The 6,000-nt window shown below is 23.6% G+C and overlaps 1 protein-coding gene across 1 annotated transcript in view; it reads right to left on the reverse strand.

The window, feature by feature from the left end:
- Positions 1–5,331, reverse strand: part of LOC136977036 (chromodomain-helicase-DNA-binding protein 7-like) — a 187,579-nt gene extending 182,248 nt beyond the window's left edge. The window contains 2 exon segments of the mRNA XM_067272465.1: positions 4,926–5,054; positions 5,134–5,331. The gene's annotated coding sequence lies outside the window, so the exon portion shown is untranslated.
- Between the last annotated feature and the right edge of the window lie 669 nt (positions 5,332–6,000).

Here is a 6,000-nt window from a genome sequence, read left to right on the forward strand (position 1 = left end):
TATTTTACTACTAGTGGAAGGTTTCCAATTCCAAAGCTTTTAATGTTAATTTGAAATTTTCAAATTTTAATTAAAATAAAAACTATATATCAAGCAAAGTTTTTGATCTAAAAATTTAGTTACAGTATCTAAATCATATGAAATAAGTATTATTTAATTCAAAAATAAACTTATATTTAAAAATTTTGTAAGGCTTTAAAAATCAATTTTTATTTTAAATTACTACATTACAATGAAAAGAAACAGAATTAAAAGCTGAAATAAAAAATCATTTGATATCTTCATTTATATTTTACAGCTCTCATTATTTAAATACTATAAATTGTTTTTTGAAGTATTTCTAAATATTAATAAATGAATTTTAAATTTATAACAGAAAAACATTTTTTATACATCAAAAAATAGATACATAAATAAAAATTCTCTCTGATATGCTTTATCTACTTTGTTCTACATTCAAAAAATCTTTAATTCTACTGAACAGCATTAAATATAATTTTCTACATTGAGTTAATAATTTTAAAAATAATGTCCTAAAAACTATTTTTTTATATTTAAAACTTGAAAGTCAAAACAATATACTGTACTCAAAATTCAAGTTATGATTACATTATAGTTATTATAAATTATCATGAGATAAATCTTCAAACTTTAAATCTGTTTTAAAATAGATCAATAAAAAATGAAAGCAAAAATATGTTATGCGTATATAAGAAAAAATATATATAGTAATATAAGATTCATTTATATTATTTAGAAAATGAATAAAAACTACTATTAGTTAATTTTACTACAGTATTTACAGTAGTTAGTAATAATGTAACAAATATAATTTAATAAACATATTGTATAAACAAATTTTACAAATAGTAAAATAATAAAGCTATAATATAGCCTATTTTCAAAGCAGAAATTAAGATGTTAAATTAAAAACTATAAAAAAATATCACTAATAACCATAGCATATAAATTATCTTAAATATAATTGAGAATAAAATCATATCTAGAACTTGTAGTAGTAGTGCAAGCTTATTTCAGGAAAAGCAAAACAATAATAATTTAGATACAATTAATAAACATTAATTAAAAATAAATAATTTAGATACTTTATACTACATCAAATACTGAAGAACTAAAATTTGTGTAAATAAAGTAACATTCTATCTGTAAATAAACTTTCACAAAACATATGACTTAGTTGCAAGACAAACTTTTAAAATGTCATGTCTGAACTGAAATACTAGATAAAATCATATGACTAGTTTAAATGTATTTCAGTAATTCCACTTGTGGAATTTGGATAAAATGAATGGAAAAAGGCAATGTCATCTTACTAGCATTTTTCAATCCTGTCATCAATAAAACTTTAAAAAAAAAAAAACAGCACAGTTTAATATAAGAACAGCAGCAAGAAAGAGAATAAACATAGAATTATATATTGACACAATACAAGATAAAGACTGTAAAAAAATCAGAAGGAATATATTTAAAGTATTAGCTAACAAAAATAACCAAAAAATGGATTATAAGTAAACAAAAAAAAAATGCAAAATTCATGATTATAAATCAAAATAAAAGAGCAAATAGTGTTTACATTCAAGAAAATAAAAGTCTGTACTCATATTTAGTTTGGTAGAATATGAGGGAATGTGAGAAAATGAAAAACAATGCATAGTTTAAAAACTCAATATCAAATGATGAAATATCCAACAAAAAAAACCCAAATGTATATATAAATAATTATTGACGATAATGTCCACAAAAAACCAAAAACGGTGCGTTATCTCATATAAATAAAATTGTCACAAACGTTTTCAAACATAAAAGTTCTTCATCAGGTGAAAAACGGACAAATTGCAAAAAACGTTCGATAGATTTATTTAACGCAATGTGCGGTTGATATTTTAAACAATTATTGATCTAACATCAATTTATAGATGCAAAATGTCAGTAAAGTAATAAGAAATCACTGAAAACAGTCTAATGCCATTCAAGAAAACAAGGTTGAGAAACTATCTGAATTCTAACAGGAAATGGACAATGGAAGAAAGAGCAGAAAACTACCATTTAGCTGTATATACACAACTAGATATAACAGCAGTAATAAAATGCAAAACTAGAATGGCTGATATGTGACATAAAAAAACAGAAACAGCAAAATAATTTATGAATGATATATATATATATAAAAAATACCTTAGGGAAGACTGTGTAAAAGCTTGGGGAGAGATAATGTCCACAGACACAAAACATAGAAGCAAAGGAAGAAATCGCAATGGATAGAAAAAAAAAAAAACATATGATGAATCAACTATTTAAATGGTCACTAAGAATGAGTGAATAAAAATAATGAAGATAAATCTCTGACATATGTTGATATTGTGAAATTGCTATAAATTTATAGTGATTCAATTATGCAGTACTGAAAATATTTCAAATAAAAAAATAAAAGGCATCCTTAATCATTTGGAAATAAGTAAGATAATAACAAAATTTTTAATCAGAATACTATTGATGACTATTATTATTATTTATATTTTTAGTTATAAGCAATGTTATGCTAAATCATCAAAAAAATGAAAATTAAGATTTGTTTTCTATTATTATCAAATAAATATATAATAATATAAATATCAAATAATAAACAATAAGAATAATTATAATTTTTAGAAACTGAAAACTATTTTAAAAATTTTTACTTATTCTACAAAAAATTAAAAATTAAATTTTAGAATAGTAAACTTACTGTTCTATAATTAATTCAATTTTGAACATATTTTTTAAATATTAATGCCCTGTGTTTTTAACTAACAATACAAACTTCATAAACAATATGTAACAAACTAGACACTTATTATCTTAAAAAAAATAGAATTTAAATATAACTGAAAACAGTATGTAGTAAAATTAGTTTGCCGGACATATAAAAGATGTCAATTTTTTAAATATAACAATTCAAAAATAAAAAATACAATTTAAAATAAACTTAAGCTTAATTTTATTGAAAGGCAACCAGTAAAACTTATGAAATAAAAATGGTGATAATGCAAATATAAAAGGCAAAATTGTTTACACTTCCAAAATAAATTCATTTATAATGAATATTTCAGAAAAACTTCCAAATTCCTGAGAACATAACAATTATTATTATTATTTATTTTTTCATCACTGAAACAAATCACTGAATTATAAAACATTTTGCAATTTATAACTACAAAGTGCCTAATGACAGTCTTCATCTTTTGATGAGACACAACAAAAATAATATAAAGATTGAAAACAAATATTAATTATAAAAATTTTTGAATTCTATGAAAATAAATAGATCACCATTTCTCCATTAATCAAATTGTGGTCCTAAATAATTACTTTTATGGAAAATTGTATAATTTATCAGAATCTTACATTAAATTCTTCAAGAATTTACAAAATGTTTCAAGTAAAATTGCATATAAAAACAATGATAAATCAACAATAAACCAATATTAAAAGACCAAACTGATAATATATACATATTTAAACAGTTTATTTAATTCTACTATACTTTTTTAAATTTTATTATTTTTGAAATTTTATGTATGAAATTTTAGTAATGTAACATTGTTTCGATATAACTTTAAAAAGCTTAAGAATTCTAAATTCAATTAAAAATTCCTCCTAATTAAAAATTTGTAGAAATTAAATTAAGTAGAAATGAAAATTTTGAAAATACAAATTGTATCATAGGTATTGTAAAACACTACCAAGTTAAATTTATAATTATTATTATTATTATTATTATTATACTATTATACATATGTATTGATATAAATCTTCACATAAATAAAATAAACATTTAATATTTGCATACAAGCTTATTTATTTTATTTACTCAAAAATTTATATCACTACATACATATAATACAATCCTATAAGTAAAACATATTAATTAACATATGACTTCATCATTAAAGAAATAATAATAATAAATTTCCAAATCAAGGATTGCTTAAGAAAAGTGCAATGCAAACGTACTTTTCATTTTTAAAGCAAATTCTTTTTATTAATATAAATAAACTTTTAATGGTTGTTGTTATTTGCTCTTTTTTAAAATAAATAAATAAATGTTATAATGTAGCATTTCTTTTAAAACATTTTAAAGTTTAAAAAATTTATCATACTCAATTTTTAAATATCTTTATAAATAAATATAAATCTTGAAAATGCAACTATTTTAAGATTTGGATAAAAAAAAATTGTATACCAAAATATATGGCTTTCTGTTTAATGCCTGGAATAAAAATTTCTACGTATTTATTTATACTTAGGGAAAATAATGCTTTAATATAATCTTTTCTGATAAAAAACTAAGTAATTAATTAAGAAAATTTTCAGGTTTTCCTCAAATATTTTGTTTACATCATTGAATTTCGTTGAAGAATGGTATTATTATAGTGATGATCTATTAAATGCGAGTGAAGTTAAATAAAATTAATAGAATAAATAGATTCTTTTGTTCTGGTATAAACGGAAGAGATATTTTTTTAAAAGAAAAACTTTATTGTTTCGACCCAAAAAAGGTGGAAACAAAAAGTTCGACTTAAGCCTACCTCCATTACTCTGACAGAAGGATTTGTCGGTCGCCATTTGGCGATTGCAACGTTTAAAAGATGTGAGATGAGCGGAAACCGAGTAACTAGAATGGAGATGTTATATAGAGCGTTTATAAGTCCAAAACGGTTTGCAGCCAAGTTGAAAAGAGGAACAATGAACGAGACAAAGTTAGAACAGACACGAACGCCATTTTAGCGTTCATCATCCACGGCGTTCCGATGATAGTTTGGCGATTTGCCAAACAGAATATTCCCTCGCAAAACACACAAACAGCAAGTTTAAATGGTCTCCATCTCCGTAAAATAACTCAATACGGCATCAAAGATACTCACATGAAATATAACCCATAAACACGGCGCCATTCATCCACCATTTACTGAAACTTTGGCTCGTTTTGGTAGCTTACATTGTACGAACTCCCAACGTCTAATCTAAGATCCCTTCTGATTGGTCAGTTGAGTCTGAAATGAATCAGACAAAAATTATAATGCGTTTTTAATAACGAATAATTTCGTTAATATTTATTTATTAAATGCATACCAATAGATATTTCCGGACCTTTTAAAGTGATTTTGACATACTATATCGGTTTTAGTTCCATTTAGCAGCGCTTGTCAACACTCATTGTATATGATCACATAAGAGATGTCATCGACCAATGTCAGATGTGCTAACATTACGCGTCATTCGGAAGAGTTGTGTTGTCTTCCCGGTCGGAAGACCAATCAAAGCAAACGTATTGGTGATAGTGCCCGGATGTCAGATGAACATCGTCACAATACATTCACACAGAACTGATCGAGACGACGTTGCGGACACATTAACGTTTGGTTAACTTCGATATGCATCGATTAACTCCAAAGTAGAACATCTACTTCGTTTAAAACAAGCAAACAAAAAAAATCTCTATTTTTATACTTTAATTGATAACGTGTAATTAATATTTATTATTTTTTCATAAAAACGCAATCGAAAATAATGTCGAACAGAAAAACATTTATTTTATATTATTTCATTTTTTAATCGCAAAAAAAACTAAAAATTTGTAATAATTATTTTTACACCATTTGCATAATACTGACTATCCTTGGATAACAATAATTCAGGATTTTTAATCACTGAATTTATTACAAACTGGTTTCGTTGTATTTTTTTGCTTATTATGTTCACTAATGGAAAAAATATATATTGTAGATATCCTAATAATAAAAACACTTAAATTTTATTATTATTAAAATGCTCTGTCTAGTATTGATTATTTGTATTTAATTGAAATTATTCATTACAGAAAGCATTGTTATCTAACAATGTCGATTTCTAGCATTTAAAAAAAAAAAAAAAAATATTCATACCTTCGTGTCGCAATACTTCCCGTCTGACATTTAATAGAAGTTAATTATTTTAATG

This window comes from Centruroides vittatus, unplaced genomic scaffold (genome assembly GCF_030686945.1).
Source record: "Centruroides vittatus isolate TY-2023 unplaced genomic scaffold, ASM3068694v2 contig_439, whole genome shotgun sequence".
Taxonomy (NCBI): Eukaryota; Metazoa; Arthropoda; class Arachnida; order Scorpiones; family Buthidae; genus Centruroides; species Centruroides vittatus.